The 26,329-nt window shown below is 40.2% G+C and overlaps 1 protein-coding gene and 1 long non-coding RNA gene across 6 annotated transcripts in view; one reads left to right on the forward strand and one right to left on the reverse strand.

Moving 5' to 3' along the window:
• The window catches only part of NPAS3 (neuronal PAS domain protein 3), an 888,615-nt gene that overhangs the window by 655,036 nt on the left and 207,250 nt on the right, over positions 1-26,329 (reverse strand). The gene's annotated exons all lie outside the window — the stretch shown is intronic.
• On the forward strand, positions 15,787-25,842 carry LOC142829115 (uncharacterized). Its single transcript, XR_012903405.1, has 4 exons — positions 15,787-15,900; positions 16,710-16,939; positions 24,142-24,261; positions 25,706-25,842. It is a non-coding gene; the product is annotated as an uncharacterized LOC142829115 (long non-coding RNA).

The following is a 26,329-nucleotide window of genomic DNA, read 5'->3' on the forward strand; positions in this document are numbered from 1 at the left end:
TTTGCTGGTATCTCCTGAACTCCCAGTGCATGTAGAAGCAGATCACCTAAGGCTGCAGAGACTTACAACCAAGATGAGGACAGGGAAAGCATCCCCTACATACCAGGACAGGCAGAAGGATGTGTGTGTGTCTCTTTATAGATTGGTAGGAAGTTAACTAGGCCTCTGATTACGTAGTTTACTTTGCACAGAATCATATGTGTCATATAGCGGTTGTTCTGATAATTCTGCCACTTTAGGTAGTAAGGGAAAAATGGGAAAACACTGAGGCTATGTTAACACTACAAGTTTTTTTGGCAAAAAATATGCTAACGAGGGACTTATTTGCATGATTCGCAATCTCATTTGCATATTTTCAGCCGATCCGTTTTTGCGCAAAAACAAGCAGTGTGGACATTTTCTTTTTGTGCAAAACCCCTTTTTCCGCAAGATCCTTATGCCCCAAAAAAGGAGGTTTACCAATCTTGAGGAAAAATCGTTTTTTGCACAAAAAGAAAATGTCCACACTGCTTGTTTTTGCATGAAAACCCCAGCGCAAAAAGGGATCAGCAGAATATATGCAAATGAGATTGCGACTCATGCAAATGACTCCATCATTAGCATATTTTTTGCCGAGAAAAACTCGTAGTGTAGACATAGCCTGAGATAAAACAAAACTAAATAGTGTGAGTGTTCAAACATATCTGGAAACAAAATTTTAGAATATGAAACAAATTAATCAAGGCAAAAAGGTAAGACTCCACAAAATCTATCCTATGTCCTTTCCCCCTGCTCCTATCCCCATGCTCATTTACTGTTAAAATGTATATATAAGTATGTAAGGGCTAGCAAGTTCAACACTAATAGATATACATTCCATTTTGTAGTTAACATTTTCTCAAAGAATATTGTTGATAGTGGTCAATACATGCCAAATTATCGCACAATGGCAATAATTTTACAGCTATGGTTGATGAAAATTCCATTTCTAACTTCAGACTCATGTAATTTTTTTTTTCAAGAATTTACTTTTACAGACAAATATTTTAATGATGGATCTCACCCCAGAAACATTTTTTTTCCATGTGAAAAGTTTGCTATGAAATCACAGAGCTATTTTTTACTTTTTGGAATATGAAAATATGTTAAAAGGTACACACAACAGACTTACAGGACTCAATATCGTTCAATGACAATTGAAATTGTGCATCATTTAAAGGAAAAACACCAATTGCCAGAAGGGTCAGGAAGGAAATCTCTCTCTCTCTCTCCGACCTTTAATAATTAGTCAGGCGTACTATTGGACCACCAACGGCATTATACTGCAGTCAATATATGTCTGGTGTTATCCAGTATTGCAAATATTTCTGTATTTGAAAAATTAAGAATTTTTTCAGAAACCTTTTGAGCTCATCTCCTGAAGGTACAGGAATGGTTTTATTTTCAGATTTGCTATGCGTATAATCAAAAGTAAGGAATATGCACTTTGTCATCACTGTTGACATTTAGGCCTAGTTTCAATACTAATTGTTCAGTGTTCACCAATTGGAATTACATACCATATACTTTTTTTCTCTAGTTATTTTGAGCCAATGTTTCTCCAACACATCTCTCCATATCTTTCCTCTTTGGGCACAGGAAAATATAATTTGTAAACAACATGCAAATCTTTCCACCTGTTTGTTCCCAGTGAGGATATTCAGAATGAGGATAAACATGTTGACCATTATGCACCCCCACCTTATTAGTAGTTTAACTTTGTCACCACTAGAAGTTCTGGATACTGACCTTGCACCTACTTACATGGTTATGATTCTTATTGTACTCATGAAATCTTGAGCTTCCCAAAGGGTCATTATCCACAATGATGTCCAAGTCTCATGAAGCAATTCAGGTACTCTAACTATCTCCACACCACAGACTTTTGCCTACACCCATCGTCATAAAGCTGCTGCAGTTAGTAGTTTGCTTGCACAGGTGTATGTATACCTGCATCACCACTGTGCATACTCACCAAGAGCGTTGGTGCTGATGGATGGTGCAGTGCACCATGGATAGATATTCCAGTATGCAGCATGCCACCATCCAACACAATGTCTTTTGGGAAATACTGGCAAATCATAGTATGACAGAAATGGATCAAAAGGGGTGGCTGGGAACAAAGGGGTGCAACTTTCCCCATCCCATAATGTCATCTCTATCTCATAATTTTTTCATGTTTTCAAAAATATCTCATAAATCAGCACACAGAAGCATGAGGCCAGCACAGTTGTGCAGGATTGTCACAAACATTGCAAATACAATCCCCTGGCATTTGCAGAGACACAAGAAAAACGACATCATCAGAGAACAATGATTTTGTAGAGGATAGAATGCTATGGGACATAATGAGAAACTATTCAAGACTGTTGGTAGCACTCACAGAACAGATGCAGTTGTGGAGTGCCACTTCTGGGCCCACAAAAAATGAGTACTGACTGCTGGGATCATATCAGAACCTTCAGACGTTTAAAGCCACATTCCTGGACCTTTTGTTCCACCAGACAAGAAATCTATACATACTTCTATTCCCTACAACAAACAAAAGACAACTAACTTTCTAAACTGCTCCACACCACAGGCTACAACAGCAACTGCCTCAACCCCCTGGATAATATTGTTAACCTCTCCACCTACAAACTCAATCCAGCAGAAGAGTCTGTCTTATCCCGGGGTCTCTCTTTCTGCCCCACATCCCCCACAAACTGGATACAATTTTGTGGTGACCTTGAGGCTTTTTTTCGCCACGTCCGCCTCTGAGAATATTTCCAAACCAACAATAAACATCAATCTGACCTACCAAATCCCCCCTATCAACACCAAAGGAAAAATAATTCTATATGGACTCCCCCTGACGGTCGGAATTACAATCTGGATTTCTATATACAAAGCTTCCGCAACAACGCACAGACTGACATTATTCGCAAATGACAACAAGCGACACACAATCTCAGCCGCGCTAAACTCCATGCCATCCAGAGTTTCAAAAACAACCTGGACATTTTAATCAAACCAGCTGACAAAGGGGTTGCTGTGGTCATTATGAATAAGGCCGACTATAACCAGGAGGTAACCAGACAACTCTCCAACACCACATTTTACAAACCTCTCTCCTCTGATCCCACCTCGGAATGCCAAAAGAAACTACACTGTCTCCTTAAAAGCCTCCCTACAGCTACTCGGGAACAAATCCACACAAACACCTTCTGACCCCCGACCAGGATTGTTCTATCTGCTTCCCAAAATCCATAAACCTGGACACCCCGGACGTCCCCATCATCTCTGGTATTGGCACGCTCACTACTGGTTTATCCAGCTATGTAGACTCTCTTGTCAAACCCTACGCAACCAAAACCCCCAGCTATCTCCGAGATACCACTGACTTCCTAAGGAAACTACAAAACATCGATAACCTCCCCGATAACACCATCCTTGCCACCATGGATGTAGAAGCTCTATACACCAACATCCCACATGAAGACGGATTACAAGCAATTAGAAACACTATCCCAGAGGACACCACTGCCAATCTGATAGCAGACCTATGTAACTTTGTTCTCACCTACATTTATTTCCAGTTTGAGAACAACTTATACCTCCAGATCAGCGGCACAGCCATGGGTACACGCATGGCCCCACAGTATGCTAATATTTATGGCTGACCTAGAACAACATTTCCTCAACTTCCGTCCCCTTTTAGCCCTTCTCTACTTATGCTACATCGATGACATTCTTATGATCTGGACACATGGCCAAGAAACACTCAAGACATTCCACAGAGATTTTAACAACCTATACCCCACCATCAATCTCAGCCTGGACCATTCTACACGAGAGATCCATTTCCTGTACACCACAGTACAAATCAGCAATGGAAAATTAGACACCACCCTCTACAGAAAACCCACTGACTCATACATTTACCTACATGCTTCCAGCTCCCATCCAAAACACACCATACGCTCCATCATCTATAGCCAACCCTTTGATACAACCGCATCTGCTCTAATCCCACTGACAGAGACCAGAAACTTCAGGATCTCTACCAGCATTTATAAACCTCAACTACCCATCCAGAGAAATAAAAAAGCAAATTGGAAGAGCCAAACGAATACCTAGAAACCATCTACTTCAAGACAGACCCAAGAAAACCAACAATAGAACACCACTTGTCATCAGCTACAGCCCCGAACTTAAACCTGTCCAACACATTATCAATAAACTACAGCCTATACTGGAATAGGATACTAAACTCCAGGAGGCTCTGGGAGACAGACCCATAGTCTCCTATAGACAACCACCTAACCTCAAGATGATTCTTACCAACAGCCACAGGATATACCACACTAATACCAACCCGGGTACCTTCCGTTGCAACAAACCCCGTTGCCAGCTTTGTCCACATATTCATTCTGCTGATACCATTATTGGACCTAACCAAGTGAGTTATAAGATCAAGAACACATATTCCTGCGCATCCAGAAATATAATTTATGCTATCATGTGCCGAAAGTGTCCATCTGCTATGTACATTGGACAAACATCTCAGACACTTCGCCAAAGGATCAATGCCCACAAAACAGATATTAGACAGGATCACAAAGAAAAAACAGTTTCTTGCCATTTCAACCAGAAAGGACATTGTCTCAACAACTTGATTACCTGCATCCTGCTTCAAAGGCCTTTTAAGAATACACTTGAAAGAGAATCTTCTGAACTGTCATTCATGCTCAAATGGACACTTTGCACTTAGGTTTGAACAAAGACTCTAATTATCTTTCCCATTACAAAGATAGCTTCCCCAATTATCACCTCTAATATCATTAGCTCACAGACATTTCCCCCCCCCCCATTTCCCTTCTGTTCTGAAATTTGATTTGTCCTTTTCATATGTGTTCATTTTTTTAAATTGTATCCTTTGGTATATATGGTTGGGACAATTTTCTTCCACTATTTGATCTGAGGAAGTGGGTCTGGCCCACGAAAGCTCATCACCTAATAAACTATCTTGTTAGTCTTTAAAGTGCTACATAGTCCTGTTTTTTATTCCTGGACCTGTGTGCTGAGTTTGCCCACCAGTGTAGGGAGGTCAAAAACAGAGCTTCAAAGACCGTGAAAAGGTGAGTACTGATCCCACCACAGTAATTTACAATGCCAGATTGCTACTAGTCAGCATAAAACTCCATGAGGAGAATAATGCAGGGACAGGGGGGAGGGGGTCTCTTGGTGTGCCAGTGTGTAGGACAATTAATTGTCTCCTTCATACAGAATTGTGACTTTTGGCAATATACAGAGTATGGTGGATGGTTTTGCAACAGTGGGGTTCCCAAAAATAGTGGTGCCCATAGATGAAATGCATACCCCAACTTGACACCAGATCACCTTGCCACAGAGTACATCAACTGAAAGGGCTACTTTTCTATGGTTATGCAACCTAGGATACTTAACTAACATCAGTGTTGGCTGATCAGGAAAGGTGCATGACAGATCCTTAAGAGCACAGAACTACTCAGAAAGTCACAAGCTAGGACTTTCTTTCCCTAATGGAAGATTGCATTATTTGTCAAGCCCTGGCCATTAGTAATCTACTCGCCCGGGACGAGTAGATTGCAACCCAGAAGAGCCAGGTTCGGGTGATCTGCGCATGCACAGATCGCCAGACAGTGCGGCTGGCGAGCAAGGCTCGCCGCAGTTCAGCGAGCCCTGCTAATGGCTATGTTGATATGCCAATAGTGATCCCAAGAGAGCCAGCCTCCCCCTTGCCCTCTAACTCATGAAGCTATATAGCAGCCATCTCAATAGCACCAATAAATGATTTAACTACCAGCTCAGCAGGTGTAGAATTACGTCTGCATGTGCTTTTGGTAAATTGAAGGGATGCTGATATAATTAGCTGACTCTTGATTGGATCGCTGGAAAAATTATCCCAGTACTTGTAGTTGCCTACTGTGTACCATGCAAGGAAGGAAAGTTGACATCAGGGTGGAGAAAAGAGGTGGAGCAGCTGTCCGCAGAGTTTGAGCAGCCCAACACAAGAGCTATTAAATTAACTTAAAAGAGAGCTACATGCATCAGGAAAAGTTTGAAAGAGCACTTTGTGATGAATTAGACTCTACCTGGCTCTGCTGTTTTGGGATATGCTAGGGATTTCATGGTGCTTAGAGAGAATCTTTGAATATAATGTTGTCAATGCATCCATTAATTTTGTGGTGCTTGCTGCGTATTTATGAGCATTATTCTGGTTAGTCACTCATCCTATAAGTTGTGTAACTTATAGGATGAGTGGGTGCTTCAAGTACTACTAGGCATTCTGAAGTGTACGTTGGGAGCTAATAAAGATAAATTATTTTCTAAATAATAGAATTTTACTAAGTCATGAAAACATCACAAAAAGTTCTTTGCAAATTAAAAGCCATTAAATTAAAAAAATACGTTTATGGATCAGAACTTCAGAAAGGGAAAAGCACTCTAACCTTAAATCCTATGAGTCCATTTTAACTAATCACAGAGCAGCCATGGCTCTCATAGGTCAGTATGTGAAGCTATGGTTGTGCTCAATGTCCCCTGACGTGATAGAATAGCGAAGTGGCCCCTGAGGCCAAGTGGAATGTTAAGGAGGAATCTGTAATGCTCTTCTCCATGGACTGCAAAGAGAGGCAAGCCCACAAGTGTTGAACCTGTAGATCCACAAGAATCTGCCGCACCTATGTTTGCTTCCTGAGGAGTCCCATTGGATAATCTCCTTCTCTCTCCTTTTCCCTACTGAGGCTCACTCCTGTCTGAAATATTCATCCTCCAGGCCCTGCGTTCACAGTCTGACGCAGAACTGACCTGCATGATCTGGCTGAACATGTCATCACCCTGAGTGCCTCTTCTTTCTTTTCAATTGGCTCATGAATTCTGTGGCTGGGCAGAGGGAATCCCTCAAGGCTGCAATGGCAGCAGCTACAGATAAAACACATGGAGGTACCGTGTCAGTAGAAAGCAAAATCTATGGTTCACAATTCCCTTCCTTTGTCCCCTTAAAGTAGTCAACTAGAACTGCTTATTCACACTTCTGCTCAGGATTGCTTGTACATGGTGCCACTCCCAGCTCCAATCATGGAAAATATGGCTCACCAGAGGTGAGGGAGAGGAGGGAACTGATCAGCGAAACTATGGGCTATGACAGTGAACAATGGCATCATTTTCCAAAGGCAGTGATTTTAGTTGATATTTCACTCTCAAGCACGACAAAGTCACAGACAGAACAGGTTCTGCTTGTGTTATGAATCTGCCCAGTCCTGTATGCCACTAGTTTGCATACTACAATGGAGCCTGACAAAGTTATAGTGGTATAATATGGGAAAGTGTCCAACGGAGGAGGAGAAAACAAGGCTACTGTGCTAGAAAGCTTCAGAAGAGGATTGCAGCGGACCTCCAGGAAACACACTGCTCCACATGCACCCTACTCCTTGCTTATCTCTAGGTGGATATGAAAAGCAAGTAATTCTACCTCTCTTTGCTTTAATGTGACCTCTTCTTGTAAATTAATAAAAAGTCAATAGTTGTCTTCTGTTAGGTTGGGGAGCACTATTAGTACATCACTGTAATGGGAAATACATTTACAGACTTAGTTGAGGTTTCTTCCCGAGCACTGGGCTCACCTGTACTTAACCGCAAGAACTGACTGGGCTGGAGTGCAGCCCTGGTTCACAGCACAGCTGGACCCCTGGTCACATGTCCCCCCATGCTCTACCTCTTCCTCCTCAATCTCACTGTTCATGGCAGAAGCCTGAGACGTGGGCCCCTCTGAGATAGCCACAGTGGTTTGCAGGGTGATGGTGGGATCTCCACCAAGGATGATTTGAAACTCTTTGTATGAGTGGCAAGTTGGCAGCTCAGCACCAGACCGACAGCCTCTCAATCCTTCTGAAACGCCTGCCACAGTTCCTTCACTTTCACACAGCACTCCTTCTCCTGAATCCCCTGTGCCATCTGATCATAGACATTTCTGTGTCTGTCTGCACATTTCTATAAATGTGTATGTACAGCATCTCCTCCCCACCTGCCTCAGGCCCAGAATTCCCAAACTATCCTGTCCCAGCCAAGCTGGACAACCAAAAATTCACAGGGCTTTAAAGGGGGTCTCCTAATCTCCATGACCCTTAGGAAGTAGAGTTTACATTTGTGACCAAAGCAGTCAGTTTCCAGCACAGTGGGACAGCAGCTGAAGGAAGGGTAGGATCAATATGGTAATACAGCATCTACACTCACACTATGTCTACCATGGCTCAGTGTCACACAGGGAAGTGATTTTACTGCATCACTGAAACAGGGTACTAACATCAGAGGAAAACAAATTGAAGTACAGACACATGCTGAACCAGGTTGACACAAGGTGGCATACACTGAGGTAATTTTGTTGACCCATTGAAATTAAGACCAATATTGAGTATTTTTTTCAGAATCCTACCAAAGTCTGTGTAATGCCAATCACCAGAGAGATGAATTCAATCAGTTAAACCAGCAACAATTTTGGTGCTGAATTGGTAATTTGCATACCAGCATCAACCCCATTTTAATTCCATCCTAGGACTTGCATGGCTGAAACACATTATCAAGGTCTGGAATGGGAAATAGTTTCAATGACACAGACAGCTAATGGTAGTTACTGTATGATGCTTAAACCTAGCAATTGTATTAGCTTTGTGAGGGTTGTGAGTGGGAGTTTAGATAGGGAGAAGAAAGGAGAAAACAGGAACCATCACAAAGAGCTATTATACCTGATGGGCTCTACAGAAGACAGATGAATTGTGAGCTTCAGTATTCAAAATAAAAAGGATACAATCATATGTCTGGTTAACTTACAGGAAATAGTTCCATAGACAATTTTACACTAACTACAGTGATTTGAGCAATTTTTTAAAATAATACCAGCCAATTTCTCTCCATTATACTCTGCTGGCAGAAAATAAAACATTTTTCTTTGAAATGATTGCCTTTGGTTTTGTTAAATCATGCAGTCTGTCAACATGTGGTCACCATTTTTACATAATCTTTCCTGCTTCTCTGAAAAAGAATGCATTTGCAGTGTGATCTTTGATATAAATATGTAATCCAGTACTAGTTAAGGCTGTTTCTCTGATTGCAAAAAAGATAGGTAAGCAACTGATATACTGTAACATGAAAAAGTCAAAATCATAAGGATATATCTCAATTCCTATAAATACACAATAGATTTCAACTTGCTATTTCTATTCCTCTTCAAGTCATAACTGCAAAAAATACAAATAAAAAAACAGGGTTTAATTCTCTCTTTGCATATGCCTGTACAACTTTACAATGGGAGTTGCAGGGGTGAAACCGGGGGACAAAAAAAAGGACCTTTCAGTGTCAAGTGCCTTCATAAAATTAAATATCTGAAACAGAAATGTAAAATCCTCTGTTGTTCCTACACAGCATGTTACAACAAGCCCACTACAGCTGAGCAAATAGAACAGTTTCCAACTTTGGCTGTCATGTAGCAGTCATACTAATTTTGCTGTATCTCTTTTATTGGAAGACACGCTCATCCAAATAAAGGGACTTGAACAAAAAAGGTTAAAAGATGTAAAGGGAGTAATAAAACCCTGAAAAAGTAAAAAGTACAATATATGTGTTCTTAATAACGTTTTCCTTAACCTTTTCATGACATCTTATTTATTCTGAGAATATTTTTAGTTGTCTATTTAATGTTATTTATTCTTTGTATTTAAACTAAACTGTTTCACAAATTGGAGTTTACATAACTTATGTTCCTGCTGAACTCTGCTTAATGATGACGACATACAAAGTCAATCATTATCATGCAATCACAACCACACTGCCAGCACTAATTGTAAGATTTCAGCTTATGTAGCTACTATTCGTATTCTTAAGAATGCCCCTTTCAAGAAACACACAACAGGAAAAACTGTACTTTTGAGAGCAAGGAAGGAAAAGCAAAATAAGTGCACCAGTTATACGTAAGGAGGCATCATGCCTGTATAATGCATGTCTCTGCTGGATGCTCAGGAGCAGTTACACTTACTACCACTTCAAACATGTGCAAGCAATATTCCCCACTTTGCTAGACTGCTGGGACTTATTATTGGATGAGGCTATGGGAACATGGCTGTGATTCCCACTCATGCTCAAGTCCTCCCCTATCCTATCCTGTAGCAGAAAGCACTGCTGGCACCACTTTCTGTGGCCTGAATATGATTATATGCTGCATGGGTGTCTAGTTGTGATAGTGATAGTAACAGGGTCCTCTCATTACTGCCCAACATACACAGGCTGAGTGAAAACACTACAAAATCCCGGGAAGCCTAAATGAGTAGGAGAAATGCAGTATTTTCCATGCACTAATTGCATCCTAAACTTTCTTCATACACTAAATAGCCTAAGAACAATGGCTCAAACCAATAATTCATCTACTCTGGCATCTGTTTTCCAACAGTGGCTAGTGCCAGAAGCTTCAAAGGGAATGAACAGAACTGAGCAATTACTGAGGGATCCATCCCATTACATACACCCATCTTCTTGCAGTTGGAGGTTTAAGGATGGCCAGAGCATAGGGTTGCATCTAGGGATGTTAAATTGCGCTTAATCAGCTAATCGAGTAATCAATGGAATTTCCATTGACTACTTGATTAGTCAATAAGGGGGGAAACTGCAGAGCTTGGTGTCTCTTAATACATTTAAAAAGCAGAGGTGCAGCATCTAGCACTGGGCGCAATCCAGGACTACTGATTCCTGGTTCACGCCTGGTCCCCCCCAGCTACACCTCTGCCTCCCCATCCCCACCCCTGCAGAGACAATGTTTTTGAGCCAACTCCCCCCAGCACCAGCCATTCTGGGTTGAAATTTTGGTCAAAAGGACACCTGTGTTAAGAAGAACATGTGTATATCCTGCACTAAAAATACACTGCCTTAATAATGCTCTTTTATAATCCAATGGTCAGAATCAGCCTCCCTGCTATTGGGACACTGCCTCTTGCTGCTTTTTCTGCTGCCACTGAACAAATGCTCATATGAGAAAGGAGTGTCTGAGAAGATGTTGTCCTTTCTTTGTTGCATCATAGGGAAAAGAGGAGAGTAACAGTTCTGGTTACTCCACTGCCTACCTCCTTGCCAGTTTGTGGGACTCTCCAGAAGATCAGGATAAGAGCTTGACTGGTTCTGATCAAATCTCAGGGAGAGGGGGAGGGGGCACCCACCCAGGAGGGATCTACCCTCCACCTCCCCACACAGCAGCCCAAAAAAAGGTAAAAGCAGGAAAATCTGACAACCGATTGGTTAGTGCAGCCTGGATACTGGATCTGGTACCCAGGTGACTATAAGACCACTGAGGATAGCTGAAACCCATGCTGCATTCCAACCAGTCCCTCTTCTTCCCCCTAACACACATCACAGGAAACAGTTAAGATAGGTAAGAGCTAGCTACACTAGCTTGTAACTTCTCCATGCTGCTGGAATGCCCAACAGGCCATTTCCGAATGTTTGCTGCTCCATTTGCTCAAACTGAACAATGCAAGGGAGCAGAACAGGACTGAGAATGTATACCAAAGTACTGACTGTGTCCTCTTGACCTTTTCTGAAATGACATGCTTAGCCTTCAGGGTGAAACAGTTGCACACTAGTGACATAGAAATAATTTCATCCCTTCCTGAAAATTTGTCTGTTAGGGGTGGAACGTGGGAGCTGTGCACAGCAGTAACATAAGACAAGAAGAGAAGACTACCATGCAATTGAAGCAGCATGGTACTTAAAGGTTTTTGGAATGTAAATTGCCCTGACTGGAATTAGGCAAAGCTACCATTTCTTTCACAGTGTTAGGAAAAGTGCCAATGAACTTTGTGATCGCAAGCAGTCAAGATCTTAATTTTGTGCCTTACCTCCATCAACACCTCCATGCTATATCAGGGCATTTGTTCATTCCTAAGGGTATGTCTCCAGTATGGGGTAGATTGATGCTATGGTGATTAATCCACCGGGGTTTGATTTAGTGGCTCAGCTGAAGAGTGGACCTCCTAAATCAACTACCAAACACTCTTCCATCAACTCTGGTACTCTGTCAGAAGGAGATGAGAAAAAAGAGTGACTGGGAGAGTTTCTTCTGTCAACCCTGGGCAGTATGGATTCTGTGGTAAGTAGATCTAAACTATGGGGATTTGAGTTACATTACTAATGCTTCTCAAAATGCATAACTTAGATTGACTTTTCCCTGTAGAGCAGATCTGCTCCAACTCTGACAGAAGTATGCCACATTCTGAAATGAGCTGCAGCCAAAAGTAGATTTAAGTATAATTGAGAGCAGATGGCCCCAAATCTCTACCCAGTTTAAGACAGAAATTAATCATATGGATACATGTAATTTCAGGGCACACAAATCACTAAGACCATGATGTTTGGAGCCATCTTGCCCCTTGGATGATTCCAGGCAGCTGCCCACACTCACCAGAAGTGGTGGGAGCTGAGGGAAGTGGAGCAATCCAGCCTCAGCCTGCTCCACTCTGTCATGTCTCAACCACATTGCTCCACTTCACTGCAGTGGTGGGAAGTGGATCCACCCAGCCGCAGCCCCAGCCCACTCCACTCTCTTGAGTGATGGGCTTGGAGATGGGTTGTAGGAGTGAAGTGAGCAGGTGCAGGATCGCTTTGTTTTCCACCATCGTGGTGAGTGCAGGGGTTAGAGAATGACCCCTGATGCCAGCACCACCACCACCCTCACTAATCCCCATTTTTGTTGCTCAGAGATGGGAACTGGGGGAAAAGTGCAATGGGGCTGAGAAGGAGCAGAGCAAGGCAGCAAGATGCAAAAAGTGGTGAGGCCTAGGGGAAAGGGAGAAACTACCCTGAGCCCCACACATCCCCAGGGACAGCCTAGATGCAGATCTTAGATATTAATCTCTGCACAGTTTAGATAAACTTGCAAAACAGCATGAATTGGATTTCACACTGTCCCAGCCGATGTTTTCTTATGAATGTTTGTTTTCATGATTAAATGTATTACATTCTCTGAATTAAACAATAATAATTGGATAACAGACGTCAAACCCAGGAGATCTGTGCATGCTCCAGTTAGAAACAAGTGAATGATAGAGGAAATTACCACTGACCTTGGCTATAATAATTTATGCTTGTAAGGCTGCTTAGATGTGCCACCAATTGGGATATGTCTACTTTAGCAAGTTTTTGCACATCTCTGAGCTAAGTCGGAGATGCAAATGCTAAATCCAACTTGAGGGGATATCATATGGATTTGTGACATCCGTTAAGGATGTTGGATACACCTAACAAATAGATAATTCTCAATTATTTTATGTAATTTTTTTAAAATTTCAAACGGATAATTTTCATATTTAATAATAATGTTTACTTATGGCCAAATCCTGAGCCAATCTTTTTACATTAGTTTTTTACATTTTTGTTAATTCTACTAACTCAGGACAATAGCAGAATCATACTCCCAGCAGGTTAAGTGTAAGAGCTCAGATCAGGGACATGACCACAAAAGCGATATAAAGTTCATCTTTCACTGCTCTAATTTGAGAGCTATTCTGTGAAGGGTCAGTTACCCTTTACCATATGAGAAAACCATGAGAGTTACCCATGAGAGTTACTCTAGCTTGCTTACGCTTGGTGGCAACAGCTATTAGATGTCAAAAATGCATCTGTGGACTGGCATAACACATGGATGTCCCAGCCATAACCAATTTCCTCTGGCCATGTAGATCTCAAATTGAAAGCCTTATTCATGTTCTGTCAATAAATACTTCAAGATATGCAATATGACAGATCTTCATGCCAGGAACTGCTGAAGTAGCTAGATGCAGAGACAGAATACACACATCTTTTCTTAATAGCACAGATCATCACAATTAAGAATATTTTAAAATCTTAAATTTTCATGATCCAAGATTTCATGTTTTAATATATGTTTTCCCATCTCAACTCATTCTGTCACTGAAATCAGCGATCTCCTTTTTCGGCTTCCTGAATTACACTCTCACTACAAATACTGTAACAGAGATCCAGGCAATTCTCATTAGGGCTTGAGTTCAGTTAGATTTCTTCCCCCTAGTAGTTTGTGACAAACATAGAAAAGCTTAATTAATCGAGCACTCCAATGATTTTAAGGGTGCTAGAGCAGAGACCATAACCCTGGGGATTTCATTTTGAAATAAAAGCATGGTATCGCTCCATTATTTGTCTCTAATTTCATTCCTAATGTTGGCCTCCTCTCTCCGTCTAGCAAACTGTTCATTAGTGCCTCTCCTAAATACTTCAACAGCCCATACCCAAAGCAGAAGAACAACTTCCTGTGGATCATCTCAAGTGTTCTACCCTCCACGAGATGCAAACTCACTTATTAGACAACTAGTCTCCTTTACACCATTTTCCTTCCTGCTGATTTCCCTTCTTTTTTGAAAAAACAAATGCAGGTGTCCCTACAAACACATATCATCAAGGAAGCTTGTTTCAGCTCTGAAGGCAGCACAGCATTCCCAGCTATGCTGGCTAAATCTCATGGATATTTACTGTGGCTTTTAATTTACACCCCAGTGAACAGGTTTGAAGGTGCACCTCTCCCACAGGCATTGTGTTGAAATACATACAATACGCACAGCCTTTACAGGATATAGCTTGAGCTGCCCATTCACAGATGCAACTCAGCACAGATAAGTCACATTTTGGGTCCCTAACGTCACCTCTGTGGTTGGATTCTCCTATGTTCTTGGGCTGTGGGTCTGGACCTGCACATGGACTGCCTGCAGCCACACTGGTAAAGGAAACAAGAAGTTTTTCCTCTCCATCACATCAGGCACCCACCAGGACTAGTTGTGATCTGGCTCCCAATAATTTTTTTCACAGTCAGACAGTGGTAGCACGACTCTCATAAACACAGAATATAGCAACTATAAAATCAAACAATACTTAGTGATTCTTTGAATAGTATATTCTTCATTCTTTCACAATATATGATTAGTAGTGATAATTTCAGAGCTCAAATGCACCACTAATTCAAAAGCTACATTTAATGACAATAAAAAGCAGAAGGCCAAATGAGTAAGCATCACAGATGGTCCAAAAAAGTTATTTAATTCTTCATCAGCTATAATAAACAGCTGCATTCTTGTGTATGGGGTGGGGGGAGTTCTGCTTTTGTATTCTTTGTCACAGTGCATATGCATATTTCCCAGAAAATCAAAACCATCCACTGTATTTAAAGTCTTCTATAAAACAGACTGTAGTGAAGTATATTATTTAACCTGAGATAATACAAGATGGCAAGTGATGTAGCCATAAAAAAGGAGAAGGCTTCCAAGATGCAAAAATGAGTCAAAGAACCATCCAGAACCATCAGTCTCTTTTGATTACTAAATTGTGCACTAATTCAGAATGATAAACAAGAATATTTTCAAGCACTGGGAAGAAATTCTGTACCTTTCCAAATTACAACCAACCTGACTGCTTGTGCTGTTCTTTAAACACAGGTGCTCCAAAATCAGTGGTAAAAGAACTGAGTTAGTGGCTACAATATAGTAGTCAGTCTAGTGTTCTGGTTGTTTAAACTGAGCTTACCTACACCACCAAAACAGTTAACTTAAGTAAATATACTCCAATTAGTGAACTCAAGTTAGCCTATTTCCAGGGAGAGTGGCCATGCTATAAACACAGAGTGGTCTGATTAGCATCACAGAGCAAATTAATTAGCAGCTGATGACTGGAGATGATGTATCCCCAGTGCATTACTGGCTCTAAGCACCAGAAGCACTTGAGCTTCAAACCACCTGACTTGCTTAGGCCAGCTAGCTCATATAGAAAAGCTCTACTAAACTTGAGTTAGATGGCTGGAAGCAGATAGGACTTGAGGTATGTGAAAACTTGAGTTATATCTTGAGCTAACAATGCTGGGAAAACATGAACTTCTATCTAAACCTTGGATACTATTCTGTTTTTAATAATTTAAAAATGTTACATTTTCTTCAAACATCAAGGGATGAAATTCAGCCGCTAGTCATAAAATCAACATTGAGCATATAAAAGACTTATTTGGAATACCTGCAATCTATATGCAAGTAATAGAAAGATGGATGATTTAAACTTAGTTTTGACAATATCCAGAATCCTTCCTTTATAAAAGTCTTCAAAAGATGTGTGTGAAATTATCCTTTACTGAAATGAAACGTAAAAAGACAAAGGATTTGTCATAACCCTTATGTAGAGACATTATTTTTACTTTGCAACAGGGCAAAATTTCACACGCAAATGCAACAAGTATTTCCACAGAAACACACAGGTTTCCTTTTGCACCTGCAAAAACATATTTCTCCAGATAGACTAACTGGCAGTTAGGAATGCAGTTATCAAATCTGTACAGGCAACTGCAGAAGTTTAAATACCTGGAACTATTAGAGTATGTCTCACTATTGCTGACAATATTACATGATCAGATTATTACTTTATTATTCACCACATTTTTAGCTCATGTAATAAGCACTATCAGGCTTGTTTTATATTATTGGCCATGGTTTCTCTCTATCCACCTCTTTTCATTATATTTTTGTTTTGTCAATAATTAGAAAATTAATCTAATAGTATTTTAATTACATTACATCCCTCTTGAAAAGGACCGTGGAGAAGTGCAGGATCTTATTTAACATTGTCTTTTTTACTTCTAGAAGATCCCTGGAAATACTTACTACCACAGAATAGCTGATGGAATATGTCTTCTCCTAACAATTTTTGAGGGATGGGTGAAGGAACTGAGATTGCTTCTATGCATATCAAGATGAGAAATATCAAGGTATGCCCTTATCCCATCTCCTAGGAGCATATGTTGGCACTGGAAGCAGAACATGTGGAGGCAACAGCTTTTCAGGCATCAGAAATGACAGCAGCAGGAGCTCAGGTAGGCTGTTTGGATTCTGTTCTTTGATCCATATTCAATTAATCCAAGCAGTTCCTGTGCTTCACACAATATTAGAGGCTGAAGAAATATTGTATACAAAGTTCACAATAAGAACATAGGTTTATACAATTTCTTCCCGTCTGTAAAATTAGGAGATGACCATGTCCTAATTAAAAACTCACATTTAAACACACTGACGATCAAAATACAATAAAAACAGCTGGCTACTAAACATTTTTCTGACTAATTTAGACAGCCTTATTATAGAACATTTCATACTCATTACATATATACATATAAAATAACACCCAGTATAGAGGAGTTGTGTTTCTTAATTTAAATCAGAAATTAACTATGTATATTAGAATATTTAAATGTTATAAGAACTTCATTGTTTAAATTTTGAAAAATAATCACACATAAATAAGTTTGCACCAATAATATAAACAGTGGAGGTAGCAGGAATTTTTTCCAAATTTTCAGAGCACTCTCTGCTTGTATAAATGCTTTATTGGGCACACAGAATATATAAAGTACACAACAGGTTGACAAAAAAAATAGTTATCAATGGTTCTCTCCCAAACTTAAAGGGCATAACTAATAGCTTCCTGCAGGAGTGAATCTTGAATCCACACGCTATTCAATGTTTCCATTAATACTATGGATAATGGAGCAGAGAGTATGCTTACAAAATCTGTGTCTAAAAAGATGGAAGGAGTTGCAAGCACTCTGAAGGACAGGATTAGAATTTAAAGGACCTTTATAAACGGAAGAATTGGTCTGAAATCCTCAAAATGAAATGCAATAAAGAGAAGTGCTAAGTACTTCACTTAGGAAGGAAAATTCTTATATACAGCTATAAAATGAGTTCTAGCTGGCAACAGTAGTGCTAAAAAGGATAGGGGACATTATAATGGCTCACATATTTAATAAGAATCAACAGTCCAATGCAGCTCCAAAAAGGGATAGCATTCTGGGTTTTATTAACAAAAGTGTCATATCACACAAAGAAAGTAACTGTCCCAATCAGCTTCGTACTGGCAAAACCTCACCTGAAATACTGTGTCCAATTCTGGGTATAAGAAAAATTATGAACATTTAGAAAAACTGATCTGTGAGCAAAGGTTAAAAATGGATATATTTAGTCTTGAGAAAAGAAGCTTAGAGGAGACCTAATAAAGGTCTTCAATTATTAAGAGATGTTCGTTTTCTGTTAATACAGGCAGTCCCCGGATTACGTACAAGATAGGGACTGTAGGTTTGTTCTTAAGTTGAATTTGTATGTAAGTCGGAACTGGTACATATTTTTGGGGGGGACGGGGAGCTGGAGTTAGGTGGACAAGACCCTGATTCTCATACAACTTCCTTATTCTAAGAAAAACACAAACTGTTTTGATATGAAGGTTTTTTTGGTTGATATTTTAATTAAAAATCGATCATAAGTTTCAGTGTTTCATGCTATATCCAAATCTTCCTTTTGGGGTACCTGAAAGATCCCAGTTATTCATTTAATAGTCAGAATCTTTGTTTTTTATAACTAAAAAAGTTTATTCAATGCATATTATTGTTCCAAATAGAATTTGCTACAGATGGTTCAGTGAAATGGGTATTAAGTGTAATCAATAGTCATTGGAGAGCACAGTGAAATATTGATACAATCAAAGCTGTTGTTGTATTCTGCTGAACAGAAAATGGAAATCCCTTCCTGTGAAGTGTGTGTGTGAATTTATCCACAGGATTAATTTTAAAGAAAAATTCTGTGTTGGGAACTGGAGTTTAGCCACAGGTGGGTCCTCATTGTCCACTCACCCACTTTGCAACCAGACCCATCCCCTCGGGGCTTACCCTGCTCCACTCCAGCCAGGGTGTGTGGTTGGGGCTTATCCCCTCTTCCCTTCTGTCCTGCTCCTCCCCATTCTTGCCCACCCACACCACTGGGTAATTTTTCAGCTTCACCTCTGCCAGGCTGGAAGGGACTGGTTAATTTCACGTGACGCTAACAAGATACTTGTAGCTTTAGTGCTGAAGAGGAAAAGAGCTGTTGCTCCCAAGGTGGGGACTGTAACACAATGGGTCTCTCTGCCTGCTGCTCCTGCTGTTCCCTAGGAAATTAATTTTTCCGCTCTGGGGTGCCCCCTTTTGGCTGGTGTCTGGTTCCCCCCAGTAGACCCGCATCTTCCGCGGCGAGAAAAGCCGCTCCGCGTCTCTCTGGTCAGCTGGGGGAGGGACGCTAGCTCCGCATCTCCCTGGTCTGCTGGGGGGAAGCACCCCCCGCGCCGCCGGAGGCGGCGACAGTGGGGGAGGCACCCCGAACTAGCTGCGCCTCTCTCCCCCCCCCCCCCCCCCGTTTGTAACTAGGGATCCGACATAAGTCGGATTGATGTAACCCGGGGACTGCCTGTACTGAAGGGAAGACCAGATATAATAGGCTTAGAATATACAGCAAAAGAGGAGAGGTTAGTTTTTTGTTTTGTTTTTTTGGGGGGGGGGGGGAGTTTAGTTCTGGAATATGCATCCAGTGGAGATTGTGGAACCCCCATCATTGGAGGTTTTTAACAACAGACTTAACAAACCCATTAGGGAGGGCCAACGCTTACGTTAGTCCCGCTTCAAAGCAATGGTTCTGGACTTGATGACCTCCTGAGGTCCATTCCACCATACATTTCTATGATAATTTACTGGTGCTAGACTCAGTTGTCACTACAAACAAATGATTTATGCATGCAGGTCTTGATTCACAGCCCACAAGACTCAGAGATAGTCTTTTCATGGATTTTGGTCCTTAAATGAAGCCCATATGAGCACATTCATTCTCATCAGTACATATAAATGAAAATATGCAAACAGTATGTGTATTCCAGAGACACACACCCACAGAAGCAATATTTTGAACATGTTGCCTTTTAAATATATTTCACTGATTTAGGATGGCATAGTGTCCATTCTTACATAATTTCCATGACAACAATGGAAATTCCACAGTAAATCAGGAGTAGAATTCAGAATTGTCCTTTCAACAGTAATATACAAAACCTTCATATTACAAAGTTAGAGAAAGGATATATGTCAAACGTAAAAAAACTCAGTTCAAAATAAAATTTTTGGCCCCTTTTTTAGACAGTTTTTGTGTGTGCTGGATGCAGCTGATGTGCAGATATTTTACAGTATGTGGAATTGCATAAAAAGGAATGTAGGCTTTTTATGATTTATTACATATTATCTCTGTGAAGATTTACAACTGTAAAAGGGGAGAGAGCCACCTAAAGACAGGTTATCCAGAGGCCTAAAATATAGAATACTGTGTAATATTAAATTTTTTAAAAAGCAATAAAACTTAAAGGGGTCCTAAAACTTGAAAAAATAACCAAGCATCATGACTTCATTTGGTGTTTGTTGCAACACTGTTAACAATAATTTAACGTGAATGTTGTGGAGACAATGTGCTATGACGTAATTCTACAAAAATAAAAAACATGAATGAATTACACCATTCCTTCTGGCCTACATGATATCAAATGTATGCACTATGACCCAGATTCAGTAGCATGCTCAAGCATATTTAAAACTAGAAGCTCAAGAGTGGTGTCAATGAAGTCAATGGAACTAATCATGTTTAAAATTATCCATGAGCTTAAGTGCTTTTCTGGACTGGAGCCTACGTTAAGTCTAATTTTACATATATATAAAAAATTAGGCTCCCACCAAATTCATGGCCATAAAAACTGCAACATGGTCTGCAAAAAGGTCTCCCCTCTGAAATCTGGCTTCTGTTTATATTTACATATACAAATTTTAGAAGAGAGCGAGTAGCAGTTCTCGAACTAGAAGACCTGACATAAAAGAGCATTGTGAGGGTCACAAGGATATTGTATGGGGTAACAGTCAGGGGCGGCCCATGCGTACAGGCAGACTTGGCAGTCGCCTAGGGCGCCATGTTAAACAGGGCACCCAATGATGACACACCACCGTTGAGGGCTTTGGATGCGGCGGTGCTGATCGCTCAGTCCACCTAGGGCTCCAGTTGCCGGCAGCTCGTCTCGGGCTGCCCCAGTCACAGTATTGCTACTTACTTCTGTGCTACTTCAGAGCTGGGAGGTCAGAGAATAGCAGCTGCTGGCCAGGCACCCAGAACTGATGGTAGCATCCCACTAGTAGCACAGAAGTAAGGGCAGCAATATCATACCATGCCACTGTTACTTCAGTGCCACCTTTAGAGCTGGGTTGCTGGCAATGGTGGCTGCTGACTGAGGGCCCAACTCTGAAGGCAACTGCACAGAAATAAGAGTAGCAATACCATACCATCCAATCCTTATTTCTGAATTGCTCATGGTCATGGCTCTGCCTTCAGAGCTGAGCTTCTGGCCAGCAGCTGCCACTATCCAACTGCCCCACTCTGAAGTTAGCACTTCTGCCAGCAGCAGCACAGAAGTAAGACTGGCAATACCACTACCCTTCTACAATAGCTTTGTGACTCCTCCCTGTTTGAGTCAGAACCCTACAATAACAAAACTGATATTTCAGATTTAAATATTTAACATGAGATGTATGATTTTTAAAGTCCTATGACTGTGAGAATGGACCAACCATGAATTTGGTAAGTCCCTAGATTTAGTTTATTATGTATTACCATTGCACCTAGAAGCTCTATTCATGGACCAGGACCCCCATTTTGTTAAAACATTGTACAAACGGACATCAAAAGAACAGACTCTGCCCTGAAGTGTTTACAATCTGAATGACAAGCAAAAACAGATGGCTACAGAAAGAGCAACAGGGAGTATAAAGAAATAATGAGACAATATTAGTAGCCAGATGGGCATTGGCAGCCTAACCTGTCACACACCAAGTGTGTGTAGCCAATGTGACCTAGTGGCCAGAGTGGAAGTCTGCCCTCATGGTCAGAGAATCAGAAAGCTGTGCTGGAGCTGGGGTCTACAGGCAAGACAATGGTCAGAGCCAAGAATCAAAAAACAGAACGGAATCAGAGGGCAGAACTAGAGTCATTATCAAAGTTAGGAATCAGGGGTTCAGAAACTGGAATCAAGAAGACAAGGGGAGGAATAAGGGCTGAACAGAAAGTAGGTCTGTTACAACTGCAGTGGTAGAACACACTAAGCAGTAACTATGCTACTGTTGCTACCAGGCTTAAATAGGGATCTACTAACCCTTCATCAAACAGGGAACATTGTTACTTCCAGAGGCTTTACTAGGTTCACTGTGTTGCTAGGCAACCATGCCTGGAGCTAGCTGAGTTCCTGAGAGGACCATTGTCAAGCTTTTTGTAGGCACCATGGCACAAGAGTGATTTAACCAGGGTTTTGAAGGCATCTGTGGGGAGCTTCTCCCAAATATAAGGAGCAGTATGACAGAAAGCACAAAGGTGTTCTGAAAATGTGACACTTGCTGGAGGCAGTTGTAGACAAGAGTCAACATCTCATTAGCAGATCAGAGATGATAGGTAGAATGGGCACAGACCATGAAGGGCCCTGAAAGTGAAGACATGCAGCTTATGATGTACATTGTATACAATAAAGAAGGAAAAGCCAGTGTATTAAAGCAATGAAAGGAATGTTTTGGTCAAAGTAATGGGTTAGAAAAATGTTCTTTGCAGCACCTCCATTTGCACAGGCCACATAGAAAGATCTTGCAGTAATAGACACACAAGCTAATGAAAGCTCGTCAAGAGTTTTAGTTCCATGAATGGATTAGAAAGACCACATCTTGGAGATGTTATGCAGAAAGAATTAACAAGAGTTAGACATAGCTTGGATATGAGAGACAAGTCTGAGTTAAAGATGACACCCAGGCTACAGACCTGAATGACAAACAGGATGGCAGAAATGTTCACAGTGATCAAGGAAGGTTAGGCAGAGGGCATATCAGAAGCTCTTAATAGCTAGACATCCAAGAGGAAATGTCAGGGACACAGGCCAAGATTTTATATTTGACAGTAGGAGAGAGATTGTGGGTAGAGAGGTAGACATGTTACTTGTGAACATAGAGGTGCTAGAAGATGAATGTGTGTGAGAGGATGAGATTACCAGAAATAAAGAATATAGGCTATGTCTAGACTGTAGAGCTTTGCGGCATCCAAGGAACGCGTCTGCTTTTTTGGAAATTTCAAATTGATCTCTCAAACTGTGAATGAAATAAGACTTGGCAAGATACAGTTGTTCTAAATCAGTGGCTTTCAACCCGTGGTCTCCTCAACTCTGGGAATCTGCAGACTATGGCTAAGATTTCCAAAGGGGTCACACCTCCATTTCGAATTTTTTAGGGGTCCACAAGGTTGAAAAACATTTTTTTTAATCACTGATATCTCTCAAGAGATTCAACCTTTGATAGTTTTCAGGTTATATTAACTGCAACTAAACTTTTATAAGACTATTAATTCCTTCTCCCTTTACAGTTGGAAAGTATATCATGTGAGATATTCCTTCCTTTGGTGATTGTGACCTTCTAATTCTTTGGATACCAGATAAAAAATTCATAGCGCTAGATAGGAATATTGCCCCACTGTCTGTCTTACTATAACACAATAGGTAACACTCTATGGACAAAGTCCTTCACAGAATTTAAGCCTAGTTAACATTACATTTGTCTAATTTTCTATGCCTTTTAAAATTCTTTTCTTTAGTTTTATTCTTTTTTTTTCCTTTCTGAGGTTATTTCTTTTTCTTGTTTTTTTTTAATAATTTATTACGTGTTAATTTGTTACTCTTATTGTGTTTACATTAACATAAAATTCAAAGATGGATGTCAGTGCTTTCCACTGCAATTTTTCAAGGAATGCTGAGTACTGAGAAGAGATTGCTATGGATCTGTTAATTCTTCATTTTATATAACTGAAGTAAAATTACCCTTCCAAAAATGTGTTTAAAAAAATAAAATAGCTACTGCTAGTTATATTTTCGTAAGGGCAAACAAATTCTCTCACAACATGCAAAATTTTGATAAAGAAAAGATATGAACATCTCCCTATTTCAAAGCTTTTAAAAATAAAAATTACATGATTATAAAAAGAAGATAAAAGATAAAGGAATTTTTAAGAATAAAGCGCCCACAATTTTAACATTCTTTCTCAGTTTTCATTTTTTCTAATATTTTGTTTTTGCTCCAAGACTAGCAAAATGACAACTGAAAATATTCTGGGGCATACGAATGTGGCACAATTGGAGCTCATAATTAATTTTTTTTTTCAGGATGGGATGAAGGAGTAGCAGATTTGAAGTTCATCCTACAGTCATTTCACACTTCCTACTCACAATAACTTCAGGTGGAGTTTCAAGTACTGCAGGCCAATGGTATTCAGGCCAAGAAATGTATGTATCTCACCCTGTGAACTGCCTTTGAGATTTTGAAATATCAATGTAAAAAAGTTATATAACTTCTGGTTACCAAACCTGAATTCCTTGTACAACACATTCTTGTAACAAAATGTGGAAGAGTTTATAGGATACCTGCTACATATTTCTGTCTACATCAGTGGTTCCCAAACTGTGGTCTATACATCATTTGATTCTGGTCCATAGACAACTGGCAGGTTATCTGTTGTCTGCTTTTCTTTGCTTCCAGTTGCTCCTACAGATGGCCAGGCACTTCATGCCAAAGAAGAGCTTGCCATCTGTAAAGCAAGCTGGATGCAAGGAGGAGGAGCCAGCCTACCAGCCTCTCAGAGGCATTCTGTAAAATGATGACTGGAAACAGGAACTACCTGCTGGAGATGCCAACAACCAGGAGTTGCCAGTGGACAGGAATCAGAAATGGGACAAAACTGTCCACAGGAGAAGAGGGAAAAGGGACCAAAAGTCTAGGGAGAGATAGGAAGGGACAGCTTGCAATTTTGAACAAGATAGGACAGCCCAAAGACCTTAAGGAACCCCAACGATCACAGGGGCAGAATGGTAGCAGAGAGCACATGCCCTTCACTTCCCCTCCTCTCACATTGCTCTGGTGCACCTGAGAATTTGTCTGACAATTTATTGTTATTAAATAACTCTGGGAAGTATTTTAGAAGGTGTGTCCAAAAATCCAGTCTTACAAATCAGATGGATCAGCAAGCTCACTTAATTCTGTATAGTTAGTCATAGCATTTTGCACAGTGCCACTACAAATATAACATCTGAAATATGTGTAATATTTCTACAATCAAGCAAATAATGAAAACACTATGAAACATTTTCTGTTAATTAGCCCATTTATACATAAGAACAATCTTATGTATGTCATTTCTTCAAAATTTGAAAGAAGTGTGGAAAAACACCTGACTTTTATACATCCAGATGGCACAAAATCTAAAGGTGATCAGAGATAAAGACGTGCTAAAAATATATAAACTTGATGGTCTATAAGCACTATTGTTGTTAAAAAAACCCGATATACTGTAATTATTTTTAAAGTCAGTGTGACACCACAGAGTACTAAATATTCATTCTTCGGAATAAATTTGAATCCAGAATTATTCATCTTTTTTCCAAACAGCTGAAATGCTATATAAACAAAGTATATATGTTTTTTAAGTAAACAATACAATAAGTAAAGTGATTTATTATGCAATTTATCTCTTTCCATCTCTGTACTGTTCATAATTCAGATCCACATAGGGCAGTTCATATACCATTAATATTTCCCAGATGTGTTTGATTTTAAGGCTATGATCATTTTAACTTTTAAAATATATGCCATTTATCATCAGAGTTATGGTAGCATTCACATTATTCTAGTTAACATTCTGTCAGCCATTCCATTATAGAACCTTTTTTTCAGGGGTGCAGAACGTGGCTTAGGAAGTGACTACAGACTGAGACCCTGTGTGCAGCATCCTGGCTTGTAAGCAATTTTTAGAGATACTTGAAAAGAAAAACAAAAGGCATAGACTTTCAGTTCTGGAAAAGAAAAAGAACATTGTTGGTGGTGACTTTAAATACAATTTCTCCTCTTGAATTTAAAAATGTTTGAATTTTTATACAAAAATTCTGTAGGGTTTTTTTAATTATAATGTGAAAAATCCAGGGAAGAAAACAAATAATTTTTTGTCTAGTAGGAAAAGAACTGAAATTGTCATTATATTTAAAAACCCAGTTATGCGCCATTACACATAGTGCCTCCTCACTTATCTTCTCAACTACAAAACAAAATAAATATTCTGAAGCAGTGAATCTTCTGGTCTGGACCATAGAAACTGGGTATTCTGTTATCAGAGGGTATGTCTACACTACCCTCCTAGTTCGAACTAGGAGGGTAATGTATGCATACCGCACTTGCTAATGAAGCCCGGGATTTGAATTTCCCGGGCTTCATTAGCATAAGCGGGCAGCCGCCATTTTTAAATCCCCGCTGCTTCGAACCCCGTGCAGCGCGGCTACACGGGGCTCGAACTAGGTAGTTCGG

The sequence above is a fragment of the Pelodiscus sinensis genome, chromosome 5 (assembly GCF_052426305.1).
Source record: "Pelodiscus sinensis isolate ZL-2025 chromosome 5, ASM5242630v1, whole genome shotgun sequence".
Lineage (NCBI taxonomy): Eukaryota > Metazoa > Chordata > Testudines > Trionychidae > Pelodiscus > Pelodiscus sinensis.